Source organism: Pleurodeles waltl, chromosome 1_2 (genome assembly GCF_031143425.1).
Source record: "Pleurodeles waltl isolate 20211129_DDA chromosome 1_2, aPleWal1.hap1.20221129, whole genome shotgun sequence".
Lineage (NCBI taxonomy): Eukaryota > Metazoa > Chordata > Amphibia > Caudata > Salamandridae > Pleurodeles > Pleurodeles waltl.
In genome coordinates this window covers 483,872,882-483,893,288 of record NC_090437.1, presented here as the reverse complement: position 1 = coordinate 483,893,288, position 20,407 = coordinate 483,872,882, and positions in this window count along the sequence as shown.

The following is a 20,407-nucleotide window of genomic DNA, read 5'->3' as shown; positions in this document are numbered from 1 at the left end:
AAATACTTTCTGAGCAAAATCAGAGCACAGCTTTATTAAACATCATATTGCCTTTGCATTTAAGCCCTTTACCATTATATGAATATTGATTCTGCCCATTCAATGCTAATGACATCCAGTGATGGCACGACAAACTAAATACATGAACAGCAGCAAGCTATTATGAATAAACAGGGTACAATGAGCTAGCAGAAGTGCCTTGAGGAAAGAAACAATATTTTGACCATGTTGGTAAGTTTTCTTCAAGAACATCAATAGAAATACTCAAACAATGCTGTGCTTGGCTCTGTGCTGCAGAAATAATTAACAGTACACATGTAGAAGGAGACATCCATTTTCAATACAATAAGTCCTAAATTGAGCCAGAGCAAACATAAGCCAGAAAACACACTTTTATGAGTTATAACAAATTAGTTTCAAATACATCAAGACCAAGTCAATGGGCACACATAAATCATAGTAAATCCACATTCAGGATATTGTTAATAATGCACAACAATATGAAATACACAAAACACACTTTAGCAGGGGTTACAGCACTCATTGTGTCACCCACTATATTAGCACTGTAAACATGTCTCCATGCCTGCCCCATAGCCCGAGTGTGCAGTTTCAAATTGCAATTATGACTTGGCAAAATACATTTTCCCAGGCCTAAATCTTCCTTTCTTATGTCCATGAATAACCCCTAAGTTTGGCTCTAAATTCCTGTAGGGCAGGGTGCATGGTTCTTAAAAAGTAAGACATATATTTAATATTTGACATGTCCTGACAGTGAAAAACCTACCAAGTTGTTTTCCACTGTGACAAGGCTAGCCCTCCTATAGTGAAACACTAGGTTACATTGTAACAATGTATAATGCTTAATTTCAATTTCGGAGCAGCTAGAAAAATGATTCAAGGAGTCATCTTAATAGTATTTAAAATCCAACTTAACGGTTAAGTCAAATTTTATATTACTGTTTTGAAAATTACACTTTTAGGAAGTTGTAATTTTCTACCTAAACCAAATGTGACTTTCTGCCACTGTCACCTGACTGTTAATGGCTCTCCTATATTGTTCGCCTACTGTGGCCATACAAAGGATTGGAGGTTGAACTAGTCCTTTCTAAGGGTGCCTACCCTGTCATTGGCAGAGGTATCTCATACCTAGTTCTGCCTCTTTTTGCTTTCCTAGTTAGCTTGGGGGGCTGGGGGCTTGAGGGGGGATAGAAAAGAAGGTTGCCCCAGAACTGGTTTAGAGTTACCACAAGGGAGGGTTTTACCCATTATCACAGCCACACCTCTAGGTGGGCACAAAGAGCTTCTTCCAGGGAAAGAAATGTTCTGACATTTTGGATTTAGGTAGAGCAGGGCACTGTGGGATAGTTTACAGTAAAACACAAAAGGGTATAGGGCCACACCTTGGGAACCTTTACACGATTGGTTAGGGAGTAGTCAGAATTGTTCCCCACCCACAGGCAAGCATTGGCAATAAATGTGGAATCCCCAGTACACTCCTCAGATCACTTCTGAACCTGTTGAAGAACAGGAGAAGATTGGAGCAGCTGTCTGTGATCTGAGAAGAGCCCTTGACCTCCTCCCCCTTTTGCACATAGGACAAAGAAGGGAACTCCAAGGCTCAGATGAATACTCATGCAGTGCAGCATTGTGTCACGCTTTATGACAAATTGTTGCATTATTTTGTCTCATGAAAGGTCCATATTTACTTTACAATGCACCGTCACGTAATTAGGATGAAATTAACCTACAACATATTGTTGTTTTGGGGCATTGCAGTCTGAAGCAAGTGTCTTGCATGTCACAAAGGCAACTTACAATATGTAAACTAAACTTGCTTGACACAAATCTGCTTTGTGTCACACAAGAGCACAATGTGTCACACTGCTGTATTTCAAACAGCAGATTCTGCTGCATCATTTTTGGTTTTGACCAAAATGAAAAGTTTTGGGGAGAATACCAGCAAGGAGCAACTTATAAGGCAGCGTGTTGCTGTCGCAGAAGGGACTCAAAAAAGGAAAATCAACTTCACTGAAGATGTAAACCACATTTTGAGTTTGAAAGTGACTTAAAAAGAAAAAAAAAAATTTCACCTCAAAATTGCCTTAATATTTAAAGGATACTTAATGGCAAATCAGTAGTGAACAAAATAAATGTTTTTGCACCAACCAGAAGCACTCTAGTTGAACGTAGGAAGTACCGGACTAAAGTAAAACTGGCCAGGAACCTGGAGGCTGCAATGTCTAAAGGAGAAGGACCTCAAGCCCAGAAGGAGTGAAATCCCATGGACAAGCAAGTGGCATCAATTACTTCCACCTAGATGGTTGCTGGAATGGAGGGTGTAGACACCACTGAGCTGGAAACATTACCATCTGCTCAAAGTGTGTATTAAAAAAGTCATTGTGGCTTTTTGTTTTGTAACTTACATGTTTTTTTACATCTGTACATAATGGATTTATTTTATTATAACAATATTTGCTGTGATATATTTAGTTTTTAGTTTTTATTATTAACTTTTACAATGGTGATTTTATTTAAAGGACTGTGTTGACTGTCTAAATTTTTTGCTTCCCACAATGCAGAACACAAAACAAGTATTTATTGTGATGCTGTATTTTCAAATACTTTCAGCAGTAATGCTGCCTGGATTGCTGTATATTTCAGGTAACATGGCAAGGCAACTTTGATCTACTGGGTTGCATTAAAGAAAGTACATAAATGGCCATCATCATCTTATATATGTTGGTTTTTCTTTTTTTCCAGTGCTACTGCACTCATGTCAACCTAATGTTAATTTTGCCCCCTGTGCTTCACAACACGTTATGACTGTGTTGGGTTTAAAATCATTTTTGTTCTGGATGGGATACCTTCCTGGACAAAAACATTTTTTTATTTATGTATTTCTTTATGTGATGCAGAACACACCATCTATGCAAAGAGTAAGTAACATTGTTTCATATTGAAACCATTTAACACCTTCCCAAAACCAGGTAATGCCAGTCTACGCTGTGTGCTATGTTTTATACATTTTTTATCATCATAAACTGTTTGAAAAGGATGCAAAGCCAGATTTGTGTTCAGTTATTCATTCCTGTGCAGACTATTGTTTCTATGCACCCAAATGTGTCCAAATATATTTTTTAATCATATTATATCCTGGCATAGGCGTTCTACGTGTACACATATATTTTCTCATTTCAGTTTATGCTGTTGCATTTCTGCATGCTTACTGTCAGTAAAAGAAGTTATGTAATTGTCAACATTGCATTTACTCTGAATTAGCTTAAACAAATGTTGCTTTGCTCCCATTTTAAACCTTTCTACATAGTTGAACTCAGTGTTTTTTTTAAGTGATAAGTCCAAAATGCATTTTATAATGTTTACTTTTTTTTAAATTTTAAGTTTTGATCTGAGTCAATGTTTGATGCTGTTTTTCAACATTTTAAGTTTTTTTTTTCCCTGTATGTCTACTGTTCTGAGTGTACGTGAATCAAAATTAGACATCCATGTTATGTCTCACCGGCCACAAATAAGCATGTGTTTTTTTTTTAAAAACCCAACCGTGTAACACATATTTATTATTATTCTAATCAGGGCAGTTTAATATTTGTTCAACTGTCCTTTTTATTTTTTTAAAGTTTTGGTCATTTTAAAAAATGGTATCTTTCATTTCTTAAAGTATTCGTTATCAAGTAAATTCTGATATTATATGGAATGTTTTGTACTTTTTAAGTAGACTGTATAGCATGTTAACATGCAGTTGTTTTTTGCCAAACATGGCATAACAGAAATTAGTCTTATCTGTTAGGAGAAGCTTTAATATTCCAGTGCCCTTTTGTTTCTCTTTATGATTCCATGTGTCAACGCAGACACTTTATCATCATAGTGGGTGTCGCCTTGCGGTGAGCTCAATTATTTTAGATTGAAGGGATATGTTAATGTTGGTCACCTATAAAACAAAATTTTTATTTTTAATTGTACGTAGTAATGCAGTACACAGGTACATTTTTAAACGTATGTGGATGGAAATATGTATAAATAAATTTTTTGACTTAGTATTTTTTTTTTACATTTCTAATAATCTGATTCATATTTTGACTCATATTTTTGAGTTAAAATATATGTCTTGTTATGTGAATGTACCTACACCCTCCTTGAAACATACCAGTGTAACTAACAAACAAGTGTGTTTTTTTTCAGTTTTCAATTAATTGTAGAATGTTTTCAAAACTTAAATGTGCTGCAAAAACATTAGATACATTTTTTTAAAGGAAAACCTTTAGGTAATTTAGTGTTGTATTTTTAGGTGCTCTATATTTTTGGGGACAGCTTAAAATTATTTGCATAGTTATTTGTTTAAATACGTATAGCTCTGCCATTCTAGATTTTGTTATTTGTTTGAGATTTATGTAATCTCAAGCAAAAACATTATTCTTTCTTTTTATAATCCAGAGGAAGGCTTTCTCCTGAGCAGCAGCCTGCCAGTGATTAGTCCCCTGGCCTTGACTCCTACTTGCCCTCCTTGGATGACACATTGGAACAAATCCTGGGCATCCTCAATGATTCTCCTCCAAACCTGTTAAGGGCTTAAGACGTTACTGTGTTTCCAGGTGCCCAGCCTAGACCCTCTTCACATCCTGCACCTATCTAGCATGCTGTGTAACAAATGGCTTATTCTGAAGTAAACTTTGCGAGTAAAGTTCAGAAGAGGATGCTAGAGAAAGTCACTCTTGAAGGAGTTCCTAGGTGTTTCAGCCCCAAATAGGGCATGACAAAGTCAATAAGAGTTCCAGGGAATTACTATTTTCCTAGCAGATGTAGCTGAAGTGATGTTGGATAACAGTGTTCAAGGTAAGGCTCATCCATAATTAATTCAAGATCTCATTACCCGGCAAGGTGTCAAACTCCTCTATCCAGAACATCTATGTAGATCTCTGTATCTACATGAACATTAATATATACAGACGAACACATCTAACTTTTTACACATTTACACATCTTCCTGTCTTCTTATCAAATGCTTTCAAATGTATGTGTAAAATAACAGTACATTAAGAATGTAGAATGGTAGCCGAGACACTTCAAACATGACATAGCTGTGACATGCACATTACTGGTTAAAATGTTAAAAGAAGACTTTCTCTAATAGACTTTCTTGGGTAATGGACGTCTAGAGGTAAAAGGTTGGACGTTGCCATACTTGAATGGTGAACAAATAGCATCTTTACAAAAGAAGTGCGACTTGAATGTGACCTCGATAAGGCTAGCTTGCCTGCCTTTATAGCAATGTGTTCATTATTTGTAGTTTGTTGTATTGTACTTTATGCTAGTAGATACTATTCCATTAAACATAACCTGAGTAATAATTTTGTGGGGTTGCTGCATGTATTTTGAGTTGTGAATCTGGGCCCCCCCACCAGAAGACTTGGACTGCTCAATGTGCACCGTCACTGAGAGTCAATTGATGGGGGAGTACTCAGACTGGTGGATCAGAACCCATCAGACACTGGCCAACAGAGCATCAGGAGTAAAAGTTCACAACATAAATGCATGGGCCTAGAAGCTTCTGCTTGTCTTGAGGCCCTGTGAAGGGGTTATGACAGTTGGATATTTAAAGATTACAAATCAGTCAACGGTACTCATTCTTAATATGTTAAACAATCTAATTACTTTACAGGATCCTGAATTCTTTTATCTCTAACAACTTTCGTAATCAACAATCCATTTTAATATTCCTTCCTCCAATGTCATACACATCATTCAATAAGATGAGCATCCTCATTTTCAGGTGTCCTGAATCACCTCCTGATGTTCCTCATGAAACCATTTTGATGTACAATATTGTACACACAGGCCCATGTGCAATATAACATTCTGATGCTCATGCATCCTTATTGACTCAAACGTGTATTTTTTCATTCAGGTGCTGAAGTTCTAATGTGTACATGCACATTGCAAAACCATGTTCAATCACATGCATACTGAATCTGCCCATCATTTATCCTGATCTTGGCCAGGATTCAGCAGAGCACAAAACATCTGAATGTGTTATAACTATTAAGGTAGCCAGCTCTCACATGACGCAGTCAAGTAGGGCTTGACATCTTTAATTATTAAGTGAAAAAACATGTAATTCCACCCTACCACTTGTGTAATGTGATTCCAATTAATGTAATTTTAATGCAGACATTTAGAGGACAGTGTATGATGTGTCTCTACCACATTAATCAAACTAATTTCAGTTTGCAAAGCATAAGTCAGGTTACACTCGCAAAATATAGGTTCGATCTAAATTATATATAAATTATTAAGAAACAAATAGTTTGCAAACAGGTCACTCCAAGCAGTGCTTACTCTATTAATATGTGATCCAAATCGTATGCTTGTGTAATAGTTTTCATACCAATGATGTTAAACTTATCTTTTGTTGTAATTTAGGCCCATTCGTTGAACAAATTTAGCTTTTCTTATTGGTCCACATTGCTATTTTTGGTTGTTAAGAAATACTAAATTGCCTTTTGGTATACGTGTGAAAGGCATATGAGGCATTGCAAAATGCGATTCCTAACCAGTAGAATTTGCATTTTGAGATTCGCAAAATAGGAAATCACAAATAGACATTTCCTATTTGTGATTTCCTAACCGCATGTACATAGCATTTCTTGATTGTGAAATGGGTATTTAGGAAATGCTATTACCATTGAATCTGATCTGATGGTAACCGGGGCAAACTGAAAAAACGCAGGGATGATGGCCTGCTGTTCCTTACAGGTCACCATCCCTGTGTTTGTGGTCAATCACAAGAGTCTTTAAGGGTCCAGGAAGCCTGCAGCCACACAGAGAATACCGGGGTATAAAGAGGCAACATGGGCACAGGGCTGCTGCAAGGGCCCAGGGAGCCTGCAGCTGCAAAGAAACATATACTACAGGGGCACAGAGAGGCTTGAAATGCAGTGAGAGCTCCAGGGCAGAGGGAGACTGGAGGCACTCAGTAATGCTACACGTGCATAGGAAGCAGATGGAGACTCGGGGACAAATCCCAGGTCAGAAGCGTAAAAAAAGGCTACCAAGAAAATTCAGGGACACCTAAAGGCTGCAGAGGCGCAGAGAGGACGCAGAGGCACAGAGAGGTAAAAAAAAGACTTGGAAGCTTCAGAAGTACATATAGTTAAATTATGAGGCCCCTGTCCTTCTCCAAGGTCACTGGGTGTAGACTCTCTTCTAGTGCCTCCCCTGCTGTTTCAGAAAATAAATTCCTCCTGCAGAGAACAGGTCCTGATTTTTTCAGAAAACAGGACTTGAACCCGAAATCCGCATATGTAAAAGGGACTGGTTATTCCGGGATCAGCATGTGTCTCCACTCCTGGCCCAGCAACTAACAGCAGGGGTGAAAACAATGGTCAGAACTGATGATCTGGGTTTTGCAATTCTGGGACCACTGCCACAAAATCTGGCATATAGAGGCTGCTAATGCGCACCCTTACCACAAATGACGCCTGTCTAGAATTGGGATCCAAGTGGCTTTGTCTTCAAAATGATGACATAAGGCCTGCAGTGGAGCACTGCCAATTTCATGGGCAGGGGCTTGGCTGATAGCAGCAGCAACTCTTAATTAGAAGGAGATTTGTATAGTGGCACTGAGCGATATGTACGTCAAGTTGCAAAAATGCTTTGAATTGCAGAAGTAACCACGAAATATGGCCCATCAGAGAATACAGATATGGACAGGGCCGTTTACTTTTTAGGGTTGAGTGTGCAAGCGCTCTAGCCTGCTGTAATCTCTGTGGGCTTTTAACCACACCCACCAGTTTCATTGGGTCATGGGCTTGCCTTTTAAAAATTGCTTGATTTAATTTGTGAAAGGCATCCATACGTCATGCCTTTTCCAGTGTTTAGCCCACCTTGAGTGCACCAGCCAACTACTGAAAACATACGAGGCTCCATTTTTTCTGCATGGCTTCTGGACTACTTTTTCTTTTCATTTCCTACGCAGTGCGATCTCACTGGGCAGTAGTTGAGCGCTTTGCATGACATCAACCCTGTTACATGGATAATAGCATAACTGCCGATACGTTTGAATGCGAGCGAACGTCCGTTTTCTTTTGTGTGCTCCTTCATGCTCATGGTGTTTTAAATCGGCTTCCTTATGTACAACTGTATTACTTTTCATTTTCAATTTATGTGACAAGAAAAGTCCAGTTAGTACTTTACAACGCTATTAGCTCTAAGTCGAGCAAATACGAGACTCATTGCATTACAAATGCATGTTGTTCCTGCCACTGCCTACATGATCCTTGATAGCTGAGGCAGTGAGGGCAGCACCAGTGGAAGAAAACAACAAGTCAGTTCCTGCTGGTTGACAGAGGGGTCTGAAAGTTCCCACTTGTCTCACTAAACGTGTGTTCTTGCACAAACACTGTTTATTTCACTAGTGTATTCCTGGCTCTCAGAGTTCATTTTAAATTTATGAGAGTTTCAACTGCAGTCATGCATGCAGGCGGTGGTTATTATATGGTGACCCCATGCTCCCTTTGGCCTGTTTCACTCTCGGAGCTAGACCACAGTCCATTATTGTCTGCATGGGGGACCCTGTGACAGGCACCATTTTCACAGGACCCACAAGCAACAGAAAACAAATGTCCCTGCAGGAGTCTTCCCAGGCCCTGCTAATAGATCTCAAGATCCAGGCCAAGGAGATGGAAATATGCATGCTACAGGAAAAGGACAACTGTTGCTAGGATTCAAAGGGAAACCTATTTCATTGAGTGAAGCATGTGTGGTCATTAGATTAGCAAAGCTTGCTTTCCCATTATTGCCGCATAGGTTGTGTTGATAATCTCCACAGACGTTTCCCCTTTGTTCAAGTTTTCAGAGTACTTGAAAGAATGAAAAGTCTGGAAAAGCACTAACACTATTTGTAATTTGTGCAATTTCCTATTAGGAAAACACAATTTAGCGATTTCCTAATTTGTGATTTCCTAACAACGATTGTGATTCCAAAATCACTATTAGGGAATCGCAAAATGGAAAAAATGGAGCCTCGTTTGTTTTCAAAATCTAGTTACAGTCAGGTTTCCCTGAGGGACGACTTGCAAAGAATGGTTGTTTATGTAGTCCTGTGCTTACATTTAGTGCATGACTACAGGGTGGTGCTCCCAACGAACTCCAGTTCTAGAGATTAACAATAACTCGGTAAGTGGAATTGTTCACACATATCGAGAAACCGGACACCTGAGTCACTGTATGGGGTGATGGATTTTAAGAAGGATGTCTTTGCACTAAGTTTCAATATAAACAATTCCGGATTTGAGAGAAGCCTGAGCATGGAGTGCATGCACAGCTATGGGCACATGGGTACAAAAATAATAATACGAGGGAGCAAGAGGTAATATGGGGACTAAGTAGTCCTTGCGCTAATTTTAATGTTTGTCTTTATACTCCCTTGTAGGTAATCCTGAGTGTGTGTACTAAAAGAAATGGGGAATATTTAACCCCGTAAGTATTTTTTGTCATAAATTGAGCATACTACAGGTAGAGCATGGAATGTTAAGGAGATCTATGGTCCTGCTGAAGGCCGAGCAACCCTTATGGGTGATGGAAACGGCTGAAACAGGTTGATCTTGTACAGATATTTGGGGTGAAGGTGTGATTACATTCCCATATCACCACCATCTCTCAAAACCTTTTTAATCCTATCCGGTGAATCCTGGAATAAAGATTGAATATGGATTCACTTGATGTAGCTTTAAATCTAGAGTAATGTGTACTATATGTATGTGGTCCCCGTCTGTCATTCATGTTATTTGTTCCCCCTCCCTACTGCTCCATTCCTTACGTCGGTTACCGTGGGAATGTGTCAGGATAGCCCTTTGATGAAGCATGCCACTATTAGTGGGTGAGGGCAGTTTTTTCTAAACTAATATGCTGTATCTCTAGCTGGTGAGATCATTTTTGGGATCCCTACTTGGAGTTCTTGTCCTTTGTGTGTGATTGGTCCCAGTGCTTAATTTGTAAATAAAAATGTGCCGGTGTCCAAAGCTCTCCCAAAGCCCTGCTGCATTTAAATGTGAGAGTACAGAACACAGAGGCAGAGTAATCCTGAAGCCATCTCGAGCCTCTTCAATACATTTAAAGCCCCTCCTGTCCCTTCAGCTCACTATTGCAGCTTTCTGCTTTCTCCCATTGTGATGCTTTTTCATATTTCTCTTCCTCCGTCTTTCCCATATGTGTCTCTTGCGCGCAGCAGATACTTGAGGCAGGGGAATAAGCCCCAGCCCTCAAAAATAAGTGCCAGTGATCAGCACTGGGAACAACAAGCACAAATTAAGCACTGATTGGTCCGTAGGTTGGGAGGTTGGACAAGCAATTTTTTCCTCTCAACCCTCATGTGTGCTGATGTAGTGGCACAGGAGCCAAAAGCTTTAGGAAATACACAGAGCACTGATTATTGCCATATGTTGCCACTGAACAAGCAGTCAGAAGCGCAGTTACCTTGCAGGCACTAGTGCCAAGATTTGGATAGTGCAGCAGGTGCAGTGGCACAGGGGGCCACTAGCAAGCAGTCGCAAGCGCAGTTACCTTGCAGGCACTAGGGGGCCACGATTTGAATGGTGCAGCAGCACATGGGCCAAAAACTCTAGGTAACCCACTAAACGATTACTACTATATTTGACTACTAAACAAGCAGTCAGGAGTGCTTTTTTGATTCTTTTGTAACCATTGCCCATAAAGTAACACACATCCTGAAGCACAAATTTAAGAAAAGCTGTAACCCATTGGACTTTTCTGTCAACCTACAACTTATGATACATTGAGCACATTTAAATGGCAGTTTCACAGTTTTTGTATGGTCTTAAAAAGCTTCTCAGTCTGAACACAGTAAAACCTTAGCAATGGTATTCTTATTCTATAACATTAGCACTTCAGCAGTTGTAAATACTGTATAAATACTTATTATTTACCACATGGCATTCCATACCAAGTATTGGTAAAGCCAATAGGTCTCGTCTATTCGAGATCTATTGGCTTTGTCAATTTTTTTTGCCGTATCACACAGCAGAATTAGCTTCAGTGCAGCACAACTGAAAATGAAATAGCGGTATAACGCAGATGACACAGGCTGTGTCATACAGCTTTTTTACATTACTTTCAAACATTTGCAACATGGCTAAAAACATTAGCAAAATCAAATAATCTCACATAGGTAAGACCTATTGGTTTTGCCAATGCTTGTTACATGGGACTTTCACTATTCTTGTGGAACTATTAGATAATCTAGAGTTAAATCATGTTTTTCTGGTAATAAGTCCATCTGTGGATCTTGGGTTGTTGTCTATGTGAGCAAGAGCAAAATATGTTTGATCAATGTTTTTGTATGTTTAGGGGATGGAGCAGTTACGTATGTGACCATTCTGTGGGTAAACAGAAGGCAAAGGGCTAGTTTTAATTAACATTTGAGTTGCCCTTGGGTCATGCCAGACCGCACAAAGGCTTTAGTAAGATTTACAACGTAACACAAGGGTTTATTTGTGGTGCCTTGCATTACTTTGTGAAGAAATGTAATAATGCAGGTTTATGTTGTGATGTGTTACAGTTCATAGTGCTAGGTGTTCCATGATTGAGGCATCAGCATTTCTGTGAATCATCCCATTTAATTTTGTTGCATTTCCAGATTGATTTTGATCAGTAAACAAGGGATTGTGGCTAAATGTTGTGCCTGCTATACAGGGCCGGCTTTAGGCTGGTGCGGCCGCACCGAATGCTGACCTGAATTGGGGGGGTTGACCTCAGAGGAGCACTGTGTTTAGCATTACTTTAAAAACTTGCAATTTAAAAGCACCTGCTGAAAAGTTACTAGTGCGTCCAGCCTTCAGGAAGCAATTAATATGTCAAGATTTCGCTTGTGAAATATGGCTCCTGCTAGGGAGAGAGATGGGATTTCTGTCTAGTGGCAGCTTTGACTCACCATAAAGTAGTGTAGAGGGTTAATATGCCAGCTGCAAAGAACAAAACTATATTTTATGTGGATAGCTGTGTGGATTAGAAAAGCCTAACTTAACAAATGCTTTAAAACAAATAAATGTATGTGAGAGAGGGGCTATGGAGAGAGGAGGGGCACATTTACCGAGTGAAAGTGAGAAAATCCAAGAAGGTGGTCATGGGGTGGGGGTGCCAAAAAGACTGGCGCCACCAGTGCTAAAGCTGGCTCCGCTACTACAAAGAGGCATATCATGATGAAAATAAATTCTGCACACAACTTCATTCTTAGACCTGACATCTTTGCCATGATATTCCCCCAAAGGTTTTATCTCCACCCCTCCTGCTTTCCTGAATTCTTATTTGTTGACTTTAGGAGTCTAGCACTTGTTAGCAGTGGTAAAGTGTGCAAAGCACTTGTGCTCTCCCCTTCAAGCATGGGAAAAAAATTGCCCTACACATAATTAACCCATTTATTTTACTTTTAAGTACATATTGAATGGTAATACCTCTTATCCAGAGTCTGTTAATTGAATGGTACTAGTGGGCCTGCAGCGCACATTGTGCTACCCACTGAAGTACCCTTCTAAAACATGCCTCGGGCCTGCGGACTCAGCCTATAGTGAACTTTTCCAATGCCATTTCATCCTGGCAAACGACAAGAGAGGAAGCTGAGGAAAGTGCAATCATATTGATCATAAATTGAATGAAGTATATACCTGGGCAGAAGTGTATGCTCAGAGACGCATTGTCAGGAAGCCAGATGCGTCCTCTGAAGAAAGCATTGTTCCTGATAGGGACATAGCACCCTCACGTCTGCCAGTAGAAATTGTACCTGGAATGAGGGAGAAACAGATACCATCTATTTTGACGTAGATTCTGCCCAAACTGTAATGTCTTTTTTAGCTATCAGTCCAGCTGCAAACCAGCCACCGGTATCAGGTATTCAAAAATCCAATGTTGCAGCTGTGAAACCCACTGAGGAAAGGGACAAGGATCAAAGAATGAATCTAAGGAGCTACAACAAATTCTAGTAGTCAATATTTCGGCAGTAAACATGTCAACCCAGCAACTAGCAGTCTTGAATAAAGTTATCTCATTTGTTCCTACTTACAATTCTAATTTGTTGTAATGTTTGGTGGCTTTGTATAGATTCACGAGAACCCTACGATTACTCCACTACTTTGATAATGTGTTACCACCACCTTTGATCCAGGAGGAATCTCAATATTAAGAATTTAAGCCTAAATGTTCATTCATGGGTCCAGTATATCATTAAACACTGGACATTTGAAACACTGGTTTAGAAAGACTTGCGCCTTCTCAACTTCCAATCAAACAAGTTTGGCAACATGTCAAACAAAGAGCACGGCATTTGAAGATTATTTTCATGTCACCAGAATGTCACTTTTCAAAAAGCAGATGAGAGGTGCCCTGGTAGTCAAAGACAGCAGTTACTATTGACCTAAAGTTACATAACATGTTTCAGATGCCACTACTTACATGTTACTAGATAAATACACCACAACTGCGTTGCCTAATATACACAAGCATTCAACAGATCCTACCTTCAGGCCTATTGTCTCAGGTTGCAGATCACTTCATCAACCCCTGGGGAAGTATCTCAAAACTTTTTTTACAACCATATGTCCAAGAATGGAAGCACTACATTCAAGACACTACAGATTTTCTTGGACAGTTGCAGAAAATGTCTTTCAATGGTTCAAGTACTTGGTGGCTTCATACCATTGATATCACAGCCTTATACACGTCTATTCCACACCACAATGGTCTTGAAGCATTTGAATGGGCACTTATGCAACAGTTGGAAGGATGTGGGAAAAAAGTATTTCTACTGGAGACCTTACCTTTCTCTCTGTATCACTGTTACTTTGCTGGGATAGCAACAGAAGAAAACATCATGCAGTTAAACTAAGAATATCAGGATCTAGTTTACTCACAACATCAGTGATAGCAACATCTTATTCTTGGATGTATGACTAGAAGTTGATGAGAACAGTCTAAGCACCAGAATTTATAATAAAATATTTAAAAAAACACAGACTGGAACAATTCACTGCTATTTCAGAGCTTTCATCCGATTTCCATCAAATGCCATCTGCCTTATTCCCACTTTCTCAAAATCAGAAGAATACCTTTGAACGCATCAAAATGTGCAGCATTCTTGGAAGACCACACACTATTGCATCAGGCACGAAGGTACCCTAGAAGTTTGCTAGATGTTATGGTGGAAAAAGCCATAACGTTGTATAGCAGAATTTTGTTACAAAAAATGACTGTCACCGAAACAGACAGGAGCATCTTTGTCTCTAAATGTTCTACCAGACCTGCATCCATCAAAAGAATAATCTGCAAAAGTTGGGAATTACTCCAGACAAAGATGGATTTTAAAGGCTTATTCAGCCATAAACCATTATTTGCACACACCTGCACAAACAATCTTAAAGAAATCCTGACATCAACTAGGATGACCGTCACCACAAAGTGGTCTGGGATTAGGAAATGTTACCATTGCATTCAGTGCAACAACATAATTATACTGGGAACATTGTTACGCTTCCAACCACGGGACAACCTGTTAAATTAAGACACTCCGCGGACAGATTGTAATATATCTAATGTGATATGTAGCTTCATGTGCCGTGTGGCCTTGCATATATTGGCAAAATAGAAAGGAAGATCATCATGAAACAGAAGAGTATGGTACACAATAAGAATACCAATTCTAATTTGGTAGTTCATTGGTTGGAATTGAAATACAACTTGGCTCAACTTTGTTTTCAGGTTCTGGCGGTGCTAACGCGCCACAGAATCCTAGCTATTAGCAATACTGAATAGTGGATTTAGCACTAGAGGATGATGGAATGAAGAGACATAGGTTTAGGGGATGTCACCTATGGGAGGTGTGAGGACCATCAATAACAACAACAATCAATATTATAAAGTTCCAGTCAATAAATACACCAGTTTAATAATTGAAAGTCATGGATTTATTTCCCTATCTTAACGCTAGTGTCACGAAAATAACTCTCAAACACAAATGATAAGCATATAAGATCAATAGCGGCTGGTTAAAACGACGTATATATCTCAATCTAATTAATACAATTAAACAAATTATTTCCAAAAGAATCACACTTATTAATAATATAAAAAACTGGTAATAATGGCAAAGTATACATTAGTTCAGCATCAAATGATCTCAGGACAAATCATAAGCATATCAAGACTAATTCCCTAAATAACCACAAATTAGCATTACATGTTGGGCTTCATGTGAAAAGAATTTAGTAACATTAATTTAGAAAACTCTTAACCTGATAATATAAAAAAAAAAGCTATTAGTGCGTAGCAGAAAAATCATTAGTTGCAGCTGGTCCCTGGAAAGCAAGAGAGACACAATTCACATTTAATAACATACATTACCACAATAGTAGTGACAGCAAATGATCAGCTTCAGCTTGAGGACACCATCAGCTATCTCATCAGAAGATTTGGGCCTAACGACAGCTAGTCTTGAACCTCGTCTGCTCTAGAAGAATAGCATTGGATGACGAATGATGAACCACCTCTCTAATCATTCTACACAGGTTGTTATACTAAAATCTAATCAACTCCTGACTGGTCAGTCTATGGGGTGGTTTCATTTGAGGCAATCGACAACTAAATTGATGACCTAAACTTAACAAATATATGCTAACTATAACATTTTCTTTCGATGTATCTTTACTTCTTCCGTCTCGTCTGTAACTCCATTGTCTCATCGCCTCTCGAATATCTTGTTCTCAGGAAGAAACTTTTACTGTATCCTTCTACTTCCATCCTCGAGGAAAGACCAGATATTAGTAACATATTCAAACAACAGGACATTTCAACTTACGCAATGCTCAGTTAATACACAACCTTGTAAGACATAACACTGCAACCCACTGGGGTAGCTGTGGATACATTTACACAAACTTTGAAAACACCTATTATGAAAGCTTTAAATCATGGAAAATAACCACAGTATTTGAATATAATTTTGCTTAGCCAAGAACAGAAAAACAAACACATTAGTTCATTACACATTTTAATATGAAAATCATTAATAAACATATTAGAAAATTCACACTCCCTCCTCTGATGACTATTTATGTAATCACAATACTCTTTAATAAATTATCATCAAATTCAAAACCTTGTCTCATTTATTTTACAATCCCTCCTCCGATGACTATTTATGTAATCACAATACTCTTTAATAAATTTGTTATCATCAAATTCAAAACCTTGTCTCATTTATTTCTGAATTATTTCTTTTTCTATTTTTATTTTCTTTGTAAAATTTATTCATTTCTATTTCAAAATTTAATTGCTTCCTTTCTCATTTTCTCTTCTTAACACATTTTATTACTTTATAGGTTCCCAAAATCTCAATTAAACAAAACACATTTATTGACACCCATATTGCCATTGTCAGAATAACATTTCTTCCCACATTGCTAAACCAATTTCCCACAGCTTCAATTCCTTTTCCAACCTTTTCCCAAATTGTAGTTTGTTAGTTCTTTCAAATCCTTATTATAAGTGTTAGTCACATTAGTGATTAATTCTTTAACCTTTCCCGAATTATCAGGGATAAAAGAATAACAATGATTAGAACCAATTATTTTACAAAATCTGCCCTCTTTCACCAAAAGAATATCTAACGCAAGGCGATTCTGAAGTGCCATAGTTCTTGTAGCAGCCAACTCTGTATCCAGAAGAATTATAGCTCCGGAATATCTTGTCAACATGTTATCCACTATTGTGGACAACTTCTGAATCTTAATCGAAAATAAGAATACTCCCACTGAAAGAATTTTAGCCCCAAATATGTCTCCTGCAATGCTAGAAATTGATCCTCACTTGTGTCTCGTTTTAAATTTCATTGAATCAGGAATCTTACTCAGGTTGTCCAACCGATAGATTTTTGGAAAGACTATTCCCAGATAACATGTCCCGTACTGCCCTCTAGGAAGACGATAATAAGCATTTCTTCCACAAATATAGTAAACCCCAGGTATCGGAGGATCCTGTCCATTCATCATAAAATCCCACTTACTCCTAAACATAAAAACATGCCTACATTCACTCTTTCCAACAAACACTCTATCATTCTTACTCCAAGGCCTTTGTATACAAAGTTTCCCTGCATGCTCAGCATTTATTGTTAGTTTACCCTGTTTAGTGGGGTCAGTATAAGCATAATTTATTCCAGGCTTTCTACTTATAATTGTCTTATCCATTTTTGCCTTTGTCTCTCTCCTTCTATCTTCTGTATTATCTAAAAATGTCTTCTCTACTGGCGTTAGTAAACAAGTCAAGTTATTACGATGAGCAAAGGCAGTTCCAAAACTTAAAGTAGGCTCAAAGAAATCTGTCATAATTACTATGTTATTTTCTTTGGCTATTTTATTCAAATATCCTATGACAGGTACAAAAGACAATACCATATCATAGTTTGAATAAACATATTGAATATATTCTTGATTATAGAAACGTGTTAGCAAAAGACAGCAGCTTATAGCATAAGTCACAGGTAAGCTATGATATGCAGTTCCTCCTTCTACTGAAGTTGGAATCTGCATACATACATACATACCAATCAGTTGCATCCATCACTTCAACATACTCATGCAATAAGCGATAGAAAACATTAGAAGAAAGCTCTTTTTTCCTCAAGTATTTTACATCTATCATAAATTAATCTTAGGTTAATGGCTTATGAGTCAAGTCTAAAGAATTCATTTTCGTAGTCTGATTTGCTCCATCAATCTCATAAACAGACAGTCCCACAAATAACAATAAAGATAACACACTTGTTACCGCTAGACCAATACCAAGCACTTTGCAACAACTAATTCTACAGTTTTGGTTATATGAATCACTCATTTTCTGTGTTTAGGGAAAAATTAAAAAAACAAATATTTCCCCAAAATTAAAAAAAAAAATAAAAAATCACTCCTAATATACATTTTTTAAAAAAATAATAAATCCATTCACTCTTGAAAAGTTCCTTTGTCAAGTTTGGTATAGCAGCTCGTTGAAGTTCGTTTGTCTTCTCCAGTAATTTCAATTTCTATCTTTGCAGCATACATTTTAATCCTTAATTTTCATTCTCTTTAACCCAATGTCTCTTTCTTGTGAATGTTCATATCCCAAAGTCAGAATTTTCTAAGTCTCTGTCAAAACAATAACTCAAAAATTCTTCTTGCCAATCACTTGTATTTAAGTATGCTCATTCAAGTCCAGCATACCTTATACTTGCAACTCTTTTCCTTTTTGGCCGCCTTCCACTTTCACTATTTTCTCACTAGTGTGTTCTTCTCCATGCAACTCTCTCTCCTCTGGTATTGATGGTATTGATGGTATAAACTCTACCTTTCTTTTTTCCGACATTTTCTCAGGCCAACTGTCCCCTTTCAATGTTCCTTTTGTCAATAGTCTTCTTAGTATTGAGTTTTCACTTGCCTTTGGACCTTGCCCTTCAGACGTTCCCGCAATTGGTTCTGGGAGAGTATAATCCACTTGGGTGGGACTATTCTCAATTCCTTTCCCAACAGGGTCTGTCTCGTCTTCGGTTTTGTTTGTCAAACCACCTGCTACTGAGGTCACCCTCCTTTGAGCAGATCTTTCCCCCGTTGTTCCCTGTTTTTCGTTCTCGTTCGAGGACACCCTCCTCAGATCAAATCAGTCTCACTTCTTTCTTCTTGTACTGATTCTTCTACTCCTTTTACAGCTTACTCAACTGCTTCTCTGTTTTGTTCTCTTTCATCTGTTAAAGGAGTAGGTACATCTCTGTCATTCTCGATATTTTGCTCACTCTCTTTTTCTCGGTTTCCAGTATTCTCAATGGTTGGTAATCTCAACAGATCCTCTTCTCTTTCTGTTGGATCATGCACTTTTCTCGTATGGCTTGCATGCACCCAGTTCGGCAAAACAGCACACTTCACAGCAGTTGTTGCAGTGAGCACGATTTGATATGGTCCCTTCAAACGTGCTTCAAGGCAAGACTTTCACATGTGTTTCTGTGTAAGCACCCAGTTTCCTGCTCTCAGACTATGTCCTTGACCTTGTGTTTGTTGTGCTGTTGCAACTTCCACCTGATGATAAAAAGACCAAACCACAGCAGCCAGGCTTTTGCAGTAATCTAGCACCATATCATCTGTATTATTCACAAGTGCGTTTGCAGGTATTGCTGATAATCTCATTGCTCTCCCCATCAATATCTCGTGGAGATAACCGAGTCTTTTTGTCAGGTGTACTTCTCATTGACATTAGTACCAGAGGTAGAGCATCTGGCCATTTCAAATTTATTGATGCACACACTTTTGCTAATCGTGATTTCAGCGTTCCATTCATTTGTTCTACTAGACCTGAAGCTTCTGGGCGATAACTGCAATGCAATCTTTGCTGAATGTTTAATGCCGAAAAAAGCTATTTTATCACCTCATTACTGAAATGTGTACCCTTATCCGATTCAATTGAGACCGGAAAACCAAAACGTGGAATTAGTTCTCACAAAAGCAACTTAGCCACAGTTAAACTGTCATTTCTCCTTGTGGGGTAAGCATCAATCCAATGAATGAAAATGCACACAATCACCAACACATATTTCAGACCAGCACATGCAGGCATCCCAATGAAATCCATTTGCATTCTACTGAATGGACATCCTGCCATACCTATGTGACCCATGTTGACAATTGTTCCTTTGGCGTTCATCTGCTGGCATATAATACACCTATGGCACACCAGCTCTGCCACTTGTCTGAATTTTGGATTGTACCAGTATTGTTTAAAACTCCTGATCATTGCATCCCTTCCAATATGTGTTTGACCATGGTAGTACCTCACCATCTGCGTCAGTAGACTGTTTGGCCGGACTACCTTTCCTTCTATTGTCACCCAAATCTCATCTTCCCTTTGTATGCATCGATGTTTAATCCAATCTCTCATTTCCTCTCCTGGCACATTGTTCTGTATTGCTTTCAATTCATCTTGTGTCTCCACTATCTGTACAGTGAAATTGGCATAAATCTCTTCATTTTAAGACATCAATTCCCAATTTCCCTAAATTCCATTTAGAGCACAAAATTTTGCAACCTGGTCTGCATAAGCACTTCCCAAAGTTACATAATCCTGCCCTCTTTGGTGTGCACTGCATTTGACCACGGCAATTTTCTCAGGTTTCTGCACTGCTTGTAGCAAATCATGGATCCTTTCCCCATTTCTTACAGGTGATCCTGAAGAAGTTAGGAACCCCCTCTGTGACCAAATGTGCCCAAAATTATGCACAATTCCAAATCCATATTGACTATCAGTATAGATTGTGACCTTTATTTGATCTGACAATTGACATGCTCTAGTAAGAGGCACCAGCTCT